Below are 17,048 nucleotides of genomic sequence, written 5' to 3' on the forward strand. Positions count from 1 at the left end.
GGTCCCGCTCCAGTAAAGATCTGTATCATGTTCTGCACCTGTGTTTATTTTTACTTTAACTTTACGCACACATTTTTTTTGTGGTCCCCCCCTCACACATTTCTTATTGTCAATCGTGAAAGATAATTCTTAAAGTTTTACAGGTGAAACCTCCATGCAGCATCTGCATGCAAACCATTTGATCTCAATTAGTTTCATGGGAATATGCATTTAGATCTTCTTTGTTATGTACAGTGTTGTTTCGAATTATGTACAGTGAGCGAATTTCAGAGCAGATCGTGTTAACAAACTGTAGCCTACCTGTGTTTTGTTTCAAAGCACATATTTTGCCTAGTGGCAAGCACTGTTGAGTTGAGGCCGCATGAGAGTAAAATGCCAGCTCTTGTATGCCATCAGTAAATATTAATAAAATTGTTAAATTATGAGCCTAGTTGGTTTAGCCACAGAAAAAGTGAGCAACCTTCCCGCTAGCCATGATTGGCTGAGATAACGAGTGGGCTGGACATGCCGAGAGATGAGTTCGGATTGGTCTGCCATATAGCCCCACTTCTGCCTGAGCTGGTCAGTATGTATAGCTAATCCAAGTTTAACACCTGTTTTGAAAAAATTATCACGTAGTAGAAATTTCTGGAGGTCCGAGTTTTGAAAACAGGGTAATTAGAGTATGATACCTAAGGAGATGGAGAAAACACCTGTCTCCGGATTACATCTTCAAACTAAGGGCAACCATGGCATCCGTGACAGGGAGAAGTGTCCATCCACAATGTACAGTGGGGCAAAAAAGTATTTAGTCAGCCACCAATTGTGCATGTTCTCCCACTTAAAAAGATGAGAGAGGCCTGTAATTTTCATCATAGGTACACTTCAACTATGACAGACAAAATGAGAAGAAAAAATCCAGAAAATCACATTGTAGGATTTTTAATGAATTTATTTGCAAATTGTGGTGGAAATTAAGTATTTGGTCAATAACAAAAGTTTATCTCAATACTTTGTTATATAACCTTTGTTGGCAATGACAGAGGTCAAACGTTTTCTGTAAGTCTTCACAAGGTTTTCACACACTGTTGCTGGTATTTTGGCCCATTCCTCCATGCAGATCTCCTCTAGAGCAGTGATGTTTTGGGGCTGTTGCTGGGCAACACGGACTTTCAACTCCCTCCAAAGATTTTCTATGGGGTTGAGATCTGGAGACTGGCTATGCCACTCCAGAACCTTGAAATGCTTCTTAAGAAGCCACTCCTTCGTTGCCCGGGCGGTGTGTTTGGGATCATTGTCATGCTGAAAGACCCAGCCACGTTTCATCTTCAATGCCCTTGCTGGTGGAAGGAGGTTTTCACTGAAAATCTCAGCAACAGCCCCAAAACATCACTGCTCTAGAGGAGATAAATGGACATGATTTCCTTATATGAACTGTAACTCAGTAAATCTTTGAAATTGTTGCATGTTGCATTTGTATATATTTTTTTCAGTTTAGAAAGAGCTGGCACTAACCTCATGAAGGTACTAACCTCGTGAAGGTACTAACCTCATGAAGGTACTAACCTCATGAAGGTACTAACCTCATGAAGGTACTAACCTCGTGAAGGTACTAACCTCATGAAGGTACTAACCTCGTGAAGGTACTAACCTCGTGAAGGTACTAACCTCGTGAAGGTACTAACCTCGTGAAGGTACTAACCTCATGAAGGTACTAACCTCGTGAAGGTACTAACCTCGTGAAGGTACTAACCTCGTGATGGTACTAACCTCCTGAAGCATTTTCAAGTTATAAATTAAAAACCAACGGTTTAATACGATTTCCAAACTCTTTTCACATGAAGTTAAATGGACAAGAAGTACCAATTATGTTTGATGTGCCTAGTTCAAGTGCATTCAAAATGTAGAATTTTCATGCGTCCTCTTCACTTAAATGTCTTTCTATGCCTTAGGCCAGCCACATCTTCAGATATTTTGTGTGACCTTCTGTTTGTGTGCCTCTCCTGTTTGTGTGACCTTCTGTTGTGGCTCACACCGCAAGACATGCACAAGTGCATGCAGAGATGTCATGATTCTTTCTCTGTCACACACACACACACACATACATACATACACACACACACGCGCACACACACACACACAACTTGATATCACAAGATAAACAAGACTCAACCTCAATGGTTTCACTGAGGGACATTCCCAGGTATTGTGCAAGGCCATTGTGCTCCATATGTTGTTGTTTTCCGGTAGAGCTGGAACAAACTGTTCATGAAGATGGATGACCAGCTACATTTTCTCTATCATTTTGGAGGCCAGAGGTTGCTCCCCCCCCCCCTCACACACTCACACACTCACACCCACACATAGGAAAACAATAATTATTGTTGTCATGCTAACTGTATTTATTTGGTTTATTTTTGTTGATCAAGTATAATCTTGATCACCACTGATGAAAACAAAAGAAAGACAGCATAGTTGCATAGTCATCAGTGAAGATTCGTTCTAAATAGATGTCTTATGGTGGCTGGTACCAGGTCACAGGATTTCCCCGTCGCAACCCACGGAGTTTACAGAGCGGAAACGCTGTATTGAATACTTCACCAACATTTCCTCCTGTTCCGGCTTCTGGCGTTTTCTCAACAGACATCGGTTGAAACCCACCATCCTGTATGTTTACATTAACATGAAAATGGAAAAAACTAAATTGTTATTTGTCCGATGTTGCAATTTATTGAGAATGATTGAAAATGATGTCTGTTTGGATATGCGCTTGTACGCGTCATGAGCATTGTCATAGAGTTGTGCAATCTCTCTATGTGCAGTGGGATAATAAAAGGGACTTTCCATGACTATATTGGAATATACGCCTATGCAAATGAGCAGTCGTCGCTTCCCTTATATACCAACTACTATGTGAGGCCCATCATGAACGCTGTGAGTGTGGAGAAGGCGGCTAATGATCTCCCAGAGCGCCTCTTTACCCAGACAGCACGGCAGGATGATTCAGCAGTGGCACGGCCGTGATGCTGACAGCTCTGTTACCAAAATGACTCATCCTGATGATGAAGCCAAAGAAAGAAAAAGGAGAGAGAACCTCATGGTAAGTACAAAAAGAAAGTGACTAACTACCTAATGAAAGAACCCTAGGCTATAGGGGTAAATGAGAATGGTCTAAGCTGTCTAATTTGTATTCAAATTCATGGTTATTTTATTAAGAGGACTAGGCCTGTACTGTCTAATGGCCTCTATTTAAATAAACGGATTAATTTGTGCAGAATGCATTCAGAGGTGAGGTTACTGCATTTAAGATTTTAGACTATTCTAACATTAGGCTAGCCATCTCCCTACAATGTTAAAGCACAATACTTTATAGTACTCTATAATATGAATAGGCTACAATAATGTAATTACAGGATAATCACATGTAAAGCGTCATTAATCCACTTGAAATAGACCCATGTCTGATAATGTTGTTAAATCATCAAAAAGTATTGCTAAAATGGAGACTATAGCCTAATTCAAATGTTAAAAACGCATGGCAAGAGATTGTTAAACATTTTATATTCGATACACAATTATAACCCTAGTAATTGTAACTTATTGAAACATTTTCTAAATATGTTTGCAACTAGTACAATTTTCCTAAGACAATTTAACAATTTAGCGACTACAAATAACTTCTGAATAACTTCTGATTAAACTGTTCAATTACTAACATATCAACCAACAAACTGCTATTACATTTTATGCCACAACTAAGGTATCCTTTTTGATGTAAGACAGTTTATGAGAATTCATGTGCTACATGATGAAATACCAAGACTCTGTGTTGTTAGATAGTGAAACCAAACCTTTAATGTAAAGTCATTTGCTTTGAAGAAAGATAGGTCTACTTCAGCTCTAAATAATCAATTAGTATTGTTGCAACAATACTAACAATAATGACAGAAACAAAAGTCACATTCAGATAAATGCACCTATTCTTGTTATTTTATTATTGCATATTAATTAATTATTTGAATTTATGGGCAAATACCTGCTTTGAAAATAGTCAAATTAAAGAGCAATGTCCAGATTTAATTTAATTGTTCAAATCTTTGAACAGGCCTTTAATTTAATATTTTCTTAGTGAGTTCCTGTTTTTATGCTGAATGTTTGGCAATTGGCACTATTGTGTTTCAGTCACGTACCCCGCGTTGAAGAATAGAAACCTACAAATATAAAGTTCTTTAAAAGTTAACATTTTACACTGGAAAATGGGTTATCGGTTATCTGCCTACATCGGAAAATCGGTTATCTGCCTACATAAAATAGGGACATGACAGTGTGTAACTTCAGTGCAGCATCATGGGAATGTAATGTAATGCACCAATACTGCACATAGACAAGTGATCCTTGGAGGTAGCCTACAATAAAAAATAAAATCAAGTCTGACATATTTCTTTTTCAAGGGATAGTCTGTTTTCTCAGTCACAGTATCATGTCCTTTGTACATAAATGTATAAAAAAGAGACAGAATCAATCACCAAATACTTTTCAAATTTGGGAATAGTCTATACATATTTTAGATTTTTCTTCATACTGATGTAACTTTTTAAAGTGAGCTATCTTTTAATTGAACTCATGTACTAAATAAACGGTATGGCTGTTTTTGTTTGTGTGATCTCATCACTTTACAGGAAGGATGAGCTGTTCATTCATCTGTAAATGAATGCACTGAACACACCCTGAGTTCTTAGCTTTGAGAACTGAATTCCAAGGGTTGTATTTCTGAAGTCAGCCCATGGAGCTCAGTTCTTAAGCCTGGACGCTCCCTAATCTTGCACAGACAGATATGTGACCAGAGCAACCTTAAATGGAAAGAAATAACCCAAAGTAAATACCTCCATTGCATAGTATTATTACTCGAATATCAATCTTGTAAAAAAAAAAAAAAAAGATTTCAATCAAACCCTGGATTTGATTATTATGCTGTACACATTTGTCTTTAAACCCCAACATTTGTGATATTTTCTTGATTTTAAAGTGTACTTATGTTGCAGATATATCACCTGCCTTTTCTTATGCTGTGATAGTCTCTAACTGATGGCTAAGTGTCAGTTTGAATGTTGCTGGACGATTCTCTAAATGGGCTCTATGGCTCCTTCTTGTCCGTAGGTCTGATAGAAGATATTGTAGATTAAACATAATTTTAGCCCAAAATATTCTATCTTTGGTTTACTCAGAGCTCAAGACGGTTGCTGCCGATTCTCCTCAGTGTCAGCCTTTTTCCATGGTGAGCTAATTTGAGAATGTACCAAATGAACAATGAAAATGTCGTAATATTATTATTAAATATTTTGTTTATGTTCCACATCTGAAGAGGACACGGATCAAAACAAGATCAACTCACTGTGGAACTTTCTCACCATCCTTTATAAAAACAAGTCAAAGCGTCCATTCATTAATCACTACCCACCCAGCACAAATAAACAGCTGTCTTTTAAGAAGTTTCCCAAAAAATAACAATGTGTCCAGTTCATTAGGACACCTACACCACCCGATGTCACAGGAAGGCCGTAAAGATCATCAAGGACAACAACCACCCGAGCCACTGCCTGTTCACCCCGCTATCATCCAGAAGGTGAGGTCAGAACAGGTGCATCAAAGCAGGGACCGAGAGACTAAAAAACAGCTTCTATCTCAAGGCCATCAGACTGTTAAACAGCCACCACTAACATTGAGTGGCTGCTGCCAACACATTGACTCAACTCCAGCCACTTTAATAATGGGAATTGATGTAAAATATATCACTAGCCACTTTAAACAATGCTACTTAATATAATGTTTACAAACCCTACATTACTCATCTCATATGTATATGTATATACTGTACTCTATATCATCTACTGCATCTTTATGTAATACATGTATCACTAGCCACTTTAAACTATGCCACTTTTGTTTACATACCCTACATTACTCATCTCATATGTATATACTGTACTCGATACCATCTACTGCATCTTGCCTATGCCGTTCTGTACCATCACTCATTCATATATCTTTATGTACATATTCTTTATTCCTTTACACATGTGTGTGTATAAGGTAGTAGTTTTGGAATTGTTAGGTTAGATTACTCGTTGGTTATTACTGCATTGTCGGAACTAGAAGCACAAGCATTTCACTACACTCGCATTAACATCTGCTAACCATGTGTATGTGACAAATACATTTGATATGATTATGCTATGTAATTGACAGAGGCAGAGGGGGGAGAGGGACTGGAGGGCATGAAGTTAGTTTACCCCTTTTGTATGACGATGCTACACTTTGGAAACAGACAGATGGCTCCTGTTTTCCACACCCTGGAAACTGTTACTAATTTTGTAATAGAAAAAAAAAAAAACAGTTATGTTAGTAGTAAAGGGGACTGGATCCACCTGTTAATAAGTAGGGAAAACTCTGTTGTAAGAGCCCAGTAGATGGATCCCCACCAGGGGGTGTGTGGGGGGGTAAAGCTGCTAATGATGGCTATTAGACACCTTATTATGTGCTGCGTTGGAAACGTTCCTTCATTTTCTGTGATCCGACAAGATTCGGTGTATTCTGTTCACTGTGTGCCGACCACAGTTATAATGTTTCGTAAAACGACAAAGAAGCCTTTCAGAGAAAAACAAGTAAACATGTAAAGCTCTTTTTGTATGGTCATTGTTTTTATATTGTCATTAAACAATACTGTGTCATACATACTTATAGATGTGTGCCTGATACCTTGAATGACTTAGGAGAGAGGCAACCTGCCACACTAATGGATCGAGTAGACGGCCTGCTTGGGTAACGTCATCAGTAGTTGCCCATATGCTGTGTTTTTAGAGGAGTTCAAACACACAACTCCGGGCCTGTTTGAACTAAATAAATTGCATCCACAGAAGAAGAAAAAAAAAATCACAACATTTTGGTCAATTTTGCTCCTATGGTGTTGTAATCAAATGGACACCTTTATCAACCAAATCACTGATAAAGATATCTGTGTAACTGCCAAAGTAATCTGTCCCATTTACACAGGTGTACGGTTGGATAGATTGAATAGAGACTAAATTAACACATCATGTCAAGTCTTAAAACCTTAGTTTGCCATTGTACCTTTTTAATTGTTACAGCAAGTGTGTTTTTGTATTTCTATTTGTATTTATTATGGATCCCCATTAGTTCCTGCCAAGGCAGCAGCTACTCTTCCTGGGGTTTATTAGGGATCCCCATTAGTTCCTGCCAAGGCAGCAGCTACTCTTCCTGGGGTTTATTATGGATCCCCAGTAGTTCCTGCCAAGGCAGCAGCTACTCTTCCTGGGGTTTATTATGGATCCCCAGTAGTTCCTGCCAAGGCAGCAGCTACTCTTCCTGGGGTTTATTATGGATCCCCAGTAGTTCCTGCCAAGGCAGCAGCTACTCTTCCTGGGGTTTATTATGGATCCCCAGTAGTTCCTGCCAAGGCAGCAGCTACTCTTCCTGGGGTTTATTATGGATCCCCAGTAGTTCCTGCCAAGGCAGCAGCTACTCTTCCTGGGTTCTGGCAAAATTAAAACTTCTTTGGGATCGGTGTCCCTTCCACGGGACGGTTGAGCTAACATAGGCTAATGCGATTAGCATGAGGTTTTAAGTTACAAGAAATATTCACAGGAGATAGTCATATCTGATATTGGCAGAAAGCTTAAATTCTTGTTAATTTAACTGCACTGTCCAAATTACAGTAGCTATTACAGTGAAAGAATACCATGCTATTGTTTGAGAAGAGTTCACAATGTTGAACATGAAAAGTTATTAATAAACAAATTAGGCACATTTGGGAAGTCTTGATACAACATTTTGAACAGAAATACAATGGTTCATTAGATCAGCCTAAAACTTTGCACATACACTGCTGCCATGTAGTGGCTGAAATCTAATTTGCACCTGGGCTGGAATAATATATTATGGCCTTTCTCTTGAATTTCAAAGATGATGGTACAAAAGAAAATACAAAATAACGTTGTTTTTATTCTTCGTATTATCTTTTACCGGATGTATTGTGTTATATTCTCCTTTCCTTTCAAATGGTACCAAGAAAATGCATATTCTTGCTTCAGGGCCTGAGCCACAGGCAGTTAGATTTGGGTATGTCTTTTTAGATGAAAATTGAAAAAAAGGGTTGATCCTTAATTTGAAAAACATTATAATACATTCATTACAGAATTCACAACACACTAAGTGTGAGTCTTCAGGCCCATATTTCACTACCACATATCTACAACACAAAATCCATGTGCACGTGTATGTATATGTCCTCAGCTAGCCATGTTTCCGTGAAACGGAGTATGTTTCAATCCCGGATATCTCTTTGGAAAGCAACTCTTGCCCTGATTTTGTCAACTTTGTTAACTAGGGACTGGACATTAGTGAGTAATATACTCAGGAAGCGGTGGGTGATGTGTGCGCATCCGAAGCCTCACTAGAAGACCGTTCCGGCATTCTCTCCTCCGGCGGCGTTGTTTTGGATTGGCCTCTGGAGTCAGTTCAAATGCCCTGGGAGGTGCAGACAAAGGATCCGCTTTGGGAAAGTCGTATTCCTGGTCGTAGTGCTGGTTGTGCTGGTAAGTTGACGTCTATCTGATATCCAATAGTTCTTCCCGGTTGTATGTAATAACACTTAAGGTTTTCTGAACTAACAATGTAAGATATAATACATAAAAAAATACTGCACAGTTTCCTCAGGACTAGAAGCGAAGCTGCCATCTCTATTGGTGCCATCTTGCTAAGCATATTGTCCATGTGAAAGTCAAATGTACTTTGTTGCCATGTCATCCCTAAGTTTGTTTATCTTGCCAATGAAAAAGTAATTAAAGTAGTTGGCAATATCAGTGGGTTTTGTGATAAATGAGCCATCTGATTCAATGAAATGGGGGCCGAGTTGGCTTTTCCCCCCAAAATGTAATTTAAGGTGCTCCAAAGATTTTAAATGTTTGTTTTTTAAACAAATGAGGCCTACCTACACACTCGTTAGCCTACATGAGTTAAGTAAACTGAAGGACTATAATATGGTCTTGGCAGTTCTGATGCCTTGTGACACTGGTCATTGTGCTACTGCAGACTGGAGATTTCACAAGAGTTATCCAGGGATTTACCAAGAGCACAGACCCAGGCACTCCATGACTTTCACATGGACAATATGCTTACGTTGATAGATTACCAAGTCTTTAAGAGTTTATTCAGAAGACAACAGCTCTATAAGCATAACTAGGAAGTGGTGCCCCAACTTCCTAGTTAATTACATTTACATGATTAGTTTAATAAGGTAATATTAATTACAGAGAATTGATTTGATAAAATAGCATGTCATATATAATTGAATCCATAGTAAAGACATGCCAGATCTCTTATACACTATTTTAGGCCCAACTGTTGGAACTTTGGCTTTCCTGGATATAGAAACTATATTGTGATCACTGCACCCAATGGGTATGGATACAACTTTAGAACAACGTTCTAGAGCATGAGTAAAAATGTGATCAATACATGTGGATGATCTTGTTCCTGTAGTGTTTGTAAACACCTTGGTAGGTTGATTAATATCCTGAATCAGATTCCAGGCACTTTCCCCTCTTTCCACTGGGATTCTCTGCCTCTAACCCTATTACAGGGGCTGAGTCACTGGCTTACTGGGGCTCTTTCATACCATCCCTAGGAGGGGTGCGTCACTTGAGTGGGTTGAGTCACTGATGTGATCTTCCTGTCTGGGTTGGCGCCCCCCTTGGGTTGTACAGTGGCGGAAATCTTTGTGGGCTATACTCTGCCTTGTCTCAGGATGGTAACTTGGTGGTTGAAGATATCCCTCTAGTGGTGTGGGGGCTGTGCTTTGGCAAAGTGGGTGGGGTTATATCCTTCCTGTTTGGCCCCGTCTGCGGGTGTCATCGGATGGGGCCACAGTGTCTCCTGACCCCTCCTGTCTCAACCTCCAGTATTTATGCTGCAGTAGTTTATGTGTCGGGGGGCTAGGGTGAGTTTGTTATATCTGGAGTACTTCTCCTGTCCTATCCGGTGTCCTGTGTGAATTTAAATATGCTCTCTCTAATTCTCTCTTTCTTTCTCTCTCTCGGAGGACCTGAGCCCTAGGACCATGCCTCAGGACTACCTGACATGATGACTCCTTGCTGTCCCCAGTCCACCTGGCCGTGCTGCTGCTCCAGTTTCAACTGTTCTGCCTGTGATTATTATTATTTGACCATGCTGATCATTTATGAACATTTGAATATCTTGGCCATGTTCTGTTATAATCTCCACCTGGCACAGCCAGAAGAGGACTGGCCACCCCACATAGCCTGGTTCCTCTCTAGGTTTCTTCCTAGGTTTTGGCCTTTCTAGGGAGTTTTTCTTAGCCACCGTGCTTCTACACCTGCATTGCCTGCTGTTTGGGGTTTTAGGCTGGGTTTCTGTACAGCACTTTGAGATATCAGCTGATGTATGAAGGGCTATATAAATACATTTGATTTGGTTACAGTAAGAAGCTTCCTCTTGAGCGGACAGCTTGATGAAAACCAGTCAATATTCAGGTCCTCAAGAAAGTAGACCTCTCTGTTTACATCACATACAGTGGGGCAAAAAAGTATTTAGTCAGCCACCAATTGTGCAAGACAAAATGAGAAGAAAAAATCCAGAAAATCACATTGTAGGATTTTTAATGAATTTATATTACGAATTTAGCCAGCCACTTCTTACGAAGGAGTGGCTTCGTAAGAAGCATTTCAAGGTCCTGGAGTGGCCCAGCCAGTCTCCAGATCTCAACCCCATAGAAAATCTTTGGAGGGAGTTGAAAGTCTGTGTTGCCCAGCAACAGCCCCAAAACATCACTGCTCTAGAGGAGATCTGCATGGAGGAATGGGCCAAAATACCAGCAACAGTGTGTGAAAACCTTGTGAAGACTTACAGAAAACATTTGACCTCTGTCATTGCCAACAAAGTGTGTATAACAAAGTATTGAGACAAACTTTTGTTATTGACCAAATACTTATTTTCCACCATAATTTGCAAATAAATTCATTAAAAATCCTACAATGTGATTTTCTGGATTTTTTCCCCTGAATTTTGTCTGTCATAGTTGAAGTGTACCTATGATGAAAATTACAGGCCTCTCTCATCTTTTTAAGTGGGAGAACTTGCACAATTGGTGGCTGACTAAATACTTTTTTGCCCCACTGTACACTATCAAGCATTTCACAAATATTAGTTAGATACTGACTGCTAGCACTTGGTGGCCTATAGCAACACCCCAAAAGAAAGGCTTTAGATGTGCCAAGTGAACCTGCAACCACAACACTTCAATAACACCTGACATAAGATCTTCTCTAAGCATTACAAGCTCTGAATATATACAGCAACACCTCCCCCATAAGCATTTCTGTCTCTTCTATAGATGTTATATCCTTGTATTGCTACTGATGTATCATCAAATTAATTTTCTAAGTGAGTCTCAGAAATGGCTAATATATGAATGTTATCTGATGTTAGCAAGTTATTGATTTCATGAATCTTATTTCTAAGGCTACATATATTAATATGGGAGGGCCGACTGGGCTCTCCTCCAGGTACGACGACAGTGGCGGACAACCATCTGGGCAGAAGATACGCCAACCTCTTCCTCCTGCTCGGGGAAGAGCGGGGGCTGGTACCCCAGGGAACATTCAAAGGGCAATAGGCCCGTGGCAGAGCAGGCAACCCACACAAGCTGCTGGCTCCACGTGGTGGGGTTGGCGGAGACCAGGCAGTGCAGAGTTGTCTCAAGGTCCTGGTTGGCTCGTTCCGACTGGCCATTGGACTGGGGGTGGAACCCAGAGGACAGGCTGGCCGACGACCCAATGAGGGTGCAGAACGCCTTCCAGAACTGGGACGAGCACTGAGGACCCCACGTCAAGGGGCAGTCCATGGATCCGGAAGACATGCTGCACCATGAGCTGGGCCGACTCCTTGGCCGAGGGTGGTTTGGGGAGAGGAATGAAGTGGGCGGCCTTGGAAAACAGATCGATCACAGTCAGGATGGCAGTGTTACCCTCAGATGGGGGAAGACCCGTGACGAAATCCAGGGATATGTGGGATCAGGGATGGTGAGGGACAGGCAGAGGTTGCAGAAGGTCAGCCGGAGCTTGCAGAGGAGTCTTTTCTGAGCACACACTGTGCAAGTGGCAACAAATGCGGAGAGGTCAGGGACCATGGTGGGCCACCAAAAGCGTTGTCGCACAAATGCCATGGTCCGGCAGGTACCCGGGTGGCAGGCCAGTCAGGAGGAGTGGGTCCACTTCAGGACCGCGGAGCGGACTGCGTCAGGCACAAACATCCATTTATCGGGGCCCCCACGGGGTTCAGCCTCCCGGACCTGTTTCCCTATACCCCAGCTGAGTGCCATTGCCTGGCATGAGGTGGGAAGGATGGTCTCGGGCTCCGGGGTAATAGCAGTGGGGCTATAATGGTGAGACAGTGCATCCGGATTGACATTCTTGGTTCCCGGCTGATTTGAGAGGGAGAAGTTGAGCCGTGTGAACAGCAGGGCCCATCTAGCTTGCTTCTAGTGGAGGCATTTGGTGGTGCGGAGATGCTTCAGATTTTTGTGGTCAGTCCATATGATGATCTGATGTTCCATCCCTTCCAGCCAGTGCCTCCATTCCTCCAACTCCATCTTCACTGCGAGAAGTTCACAATTTCCCACATCATAGTTTTTCTCTGTAGTGTTGAGGTGATGGGAGAAGAAGGAGCAGGGATGTAGCTTCAGGTCCAGGGCAGAACGTTGGGACAGAACCGCCCCCACTCCTACATCCGACGTATCGGCCTCCACCACGAACTGACAGGAAGGATCAGGATGAACCAGGAGGGGAGCGGTGGTGAAGCGGTGTTTGAGGTTCTGGAACTCGTGGTCAGCAGCAGGGGACCATGTGAACGGAACCTTGGGAGAAGTGAGTGCTGACGGGGGAAGACAGGGGGCTGTAACCCCGGATGAAGAGGCGATAGAAGTTGGGCAACCCCAGGAAACGTTGCAGCTGCACCCTGGACGAAGGCTGGGGCCAATCCACCACCACTCTCACCTTCCCGGGATCCATCTGGATACTCCCAGCGGAGATGATGTACTCCAGAAAGGGGATGGTGGAGCGATGGAACTCGCACTTCTCTGCCTTGACTTTTAGCTGGTTCTCCAGGAAGCGTTGAAGAACCTGTCGGATGTGGAGCACATGTTCTTGGGGGGAGCGGGAGAAGACAAGGATGGCATCAATGTAGAAAAAGATGAACCGGTTCAACATGTGGCAGAGAACATCATTTGCCAGAGCCTGGAACACAGCAGGGACGTTGGTGAGGCCAAATGGTATGACCGATACTCGTAGTGGCCGCTGGCCGTGTTGAAGGCGGTCTTCCACTCGTCCCCCTCTCCTAGTCATATGGTCGGTGCAGTGGAAGTGAAGTGGCCCAGGCCTTGTTGAACACTTTCCGAAGGTCCTGGTACTCCGCGGGAATGGTGGAGAGGTGCGGTGCACCCTCCGAGCCCTCAGGAAAACGGGGCAGGTTGCGCTGATTTCAGACACTGGATGTGGCAGAACGGTCTCCAGCCCATGATGGCACCAGTAGACCAGTTGATGAGGGGATTGTGTCGCTGGAGCCAGGATAATCCAAATACCACACGAATCTGAGGAGACTTGATGAGCAGGATTTGAATAGTCTCGCTGGGATTCCCTGACACCCGTAGGTTGATGGGTGTGGTAATATGAGTGACCCAGCCTATAGAGTGCCCATCCAGCTGAGAGGGACTGATTGGGGATGTTCAGCTCGGAAGCCAGGGTAGCGTCCAAAAAAACTCTCATTGGCCCCAGAGTCAATGAAGACCCGGATAGATTTAGACGGGCTTCCCCACAGCAGAATGGCATGAACAGGGGTGCGAGCAAGGGAAGAAGGAAAATACTCCATATGTCCCACTCATATATAAGCAGTCTACATTCCAAAGCATTCAGATACACTTAAAAATAAAATTTTCTATGTACATTATTAAAAAGGCTTGCTGAGAGCTTATAAAAAAATATCATACTTGTCGAGAACATTGTTTACAATGGGTGAGTGGGATCAAATCCCGTTAACGGGATCGATTTGACAACATCCGGTAAAATGGCAGAGCGCCAAATTCAAATTAAATTATTAGAAATATTTAACTTTCATACAACCACAAGTGCAATACACCAAAATAAAGCTTAACTTCTTGTTAATTCAGCCACCGTGTCAGATTTCAAAAAGGCTTTACGGCATAAGCAAACCATGCTATTATCTGAGGACAGCACCCCACCATACAAACACATGACAATCATATTTCAACCCGCCAGGCGCGACACAAAACTCAGAAATAACGATATAATGTATGCCTTACCTTTGAAGATCTTCTTTTGTTGGCACTCCAATATGTCCGATAAACATCACAAATGGTTCTTTTGTTCGATTAATTCCATTGTTATATCCCCAAAAAGTCAATTTATTTGGCGCGTTTGATTCAGAAAAACACTGGTTCCAACTCGCCCAACATGACTACAAATGATCTAATAAATTACCTGTAATCTTGGCCCAAACATTTCAAACAACTTTCCTAATCCAACTTTAGGTATTTTAAAACGTAAATAATCGCTAAAATTTAAGACGGGATAAACTGTGTTCAATAGCGGATAAAAATTAAAGCGGAGCGCCAGGTCGCGCGCCCCAAACAAAAGAGTCCACTTGGCTTGACTCCCAGAAAGGAAAGGGCTGCTTCTTCATTACTCAAAGGAAAAACATCAACCAATTTCTAAAGACTGTTGACATCCAGTGGAAGCCATAGGAACTGCAAGCATATTTATATTAAAACGGGCTTGCCATAGAAAAATAATGGAAAACAGATTGACTTCAAAAAAAGAATTCCCTGGATGGATTGTGCTAAGGGGTTTCGCCTACCAAATTAGTTCTGTTATACTCACAGACATTATTCAAACATTTCTAGAAACCTGAGAGTGTTTTCTATCCAGATCGACTAATGATATGCATATCCTAGCTTCTGGGCCTGAGTAGCAGGCAGTTTACTTTGGGCACGCTTTTCATCCGGACATGAAAATACTGCCCCCTATCCCAGAGAGGTTTTAAAGGACAAGAGGACACAAAATTACCAAGAGTCCTGCAATACAGACAACTCTTTGTGTTGATCCTGTATTGCCGTTCCGCTGTCGATAGCCCAGCTCGACCTAGTTTCATAGGCATAGACTCAGCCGTCTCCGGCGACTCTCCGACGACTCTCCGATGACTCGGAGGCAAGGTTGAATCCATGGACTGGCGAGCGCAGTCAAATTTCCTCTCCCGAAGTCGTTCCCGAAGTCGCCCATCGATTCGGATGGTCAAAGCGATGAGGCAATCGAGATCCGTAGGTAACTCCCAAGCAGGAAGCTCATCCTTGACCTCCTCCGAGACTCCGTGCAGGAACATATCGAACAGTGCTTCCTGGTTCCAAGCACTCTCCACTGACAACGTGCATAAATCCACCGCATAGTCTGCTACACTGCAGGAGTCCTGCCGAAGCTGGATTAGCTCCCGGGCAGCTTCTTTCCCGGAGGACAGGGCGTAAAAAACCTTCTTCACCTCTCCCACGAACCCCTCCAGACTAACGAATATGGCCGGGTGCTGTTCCCATACAGAAGTAGCCCAGGTGAGAGCCCTCCCGGACATCAGTGTGATGAGATAGGCTATCTTGGAGCGATCCGAGGGGAAGGAGAAGGGCTGAAGCTTGAAAATGAGGGCACACTGAGCTATAAACGCCCGACAGGTTCTCGACTCTCCATTGAAGCGTTACGGGGTTCCCGAGAAGGTGGAGTGGCTGATGAGATGGCGCTGTTAGCAGCTGGGTTACTGAGGGGCTCTGGTTTCACCACCCTGGTAGGCTACCTCCCAGACAACCCGCAGAATTGCTCCAGCAAACTGTTCAATGCCCGGTCATGGCGTTCAGCCAACGTTTGGACCCCCTCCATAAGGCCACGAAGCAGTTCCTCCTGCCTCCCGATGGTGGCTCCTTGGGAGGAGATGGCGTAGTGTAGCTGGCCTGGGTCTACTGGGTCAGTCATGGCCAGTTTGTACTATCAGGATAAAGGTAAGACCCAGATGCAGACCGTGTCGAAGAAACAATGTTTATTACAGCAACAGGGGCAAAGATACAGGACAGCAGGCAGGGTCAGGGACAGGCAGAGTGGTCAAGCGGGCGGGCTCAGGCTCAGGACAGGCAAGGGACAAAACCAGGAGGACGTGAAAAGAGAGACTGGGGAAAAGCAGGAGCTGATACAAAAAACTTGAGACTTGATACAACAAACTTGAGAAACAAGACGAACTGGCAACAGACAAACAGCGAACACCGGTATAAATACACAGGGAATAATGGGGAAGATGGGTGACACCTGGAGAGGGGTGGAGACAATCACAAGGACAGGTGAAACAGATCAGTGTGTGACACTTTCCTCTTCTGGTACACAGCTTCAGGATAGTCCTCGTTGAGGAAGATATACGTTCCTCTCAAGTTCTTGGCTCTTTCCAGAACAGCTATCTTGTTCTTGAACCTCAGGAACTTGACCAGTATCGGCCTGGGCCTATCACCTGGGCCAGTGGTGGATTTTCCAGACCTGTGGGCGTGCTCCACCTCAATCTTCCAGTGGTCCATCTTCAATTTCCTCACTTTGTCTTCAGACTCCGTCCAGGTCTCATGTGGAGATTCTGCAATTCCGTCCACAACCATGTTGTTCCGCCTTGATTGTCCCTCATTGTTATCATGGATTCACACACAGAACTGATGTCCTCTCTCAATGACTTACAGATTACTGTCATCTTGCCGTTCTCCTGTTTCAACTCATCGTGCTGACCCTGGGAGAAATACAAACGGTTCTACAGGTCCTGGACCTCTCTGGTCAGGTCAACCATGCTTTTGTTAGTAGAATCCACAAGTATTTGGTCAAAAGCTATTTTCTTGTTGTTGTAACAACTGCTTGTAGGTCTCTTTTTGTTTGTTTTAAAGATCCTTCACGTGT

Source organism: Oncorhynchus tshawytscha, linkage group LG30 (assembly GCF_018296145.1).
Source record: "Oncorhynchus tshawytscha isolate Ot180627B linkage group LG30, Otsh_v2.0, whole genome shotgun sequence".
NCBI classification, from domain to species: Eukaryota; Metazoa; Chordata; class Actinopteri; order Salmoniformes; family Salmonidae; genus Oncorhynchus; species Oncorhynchus tshawytscha.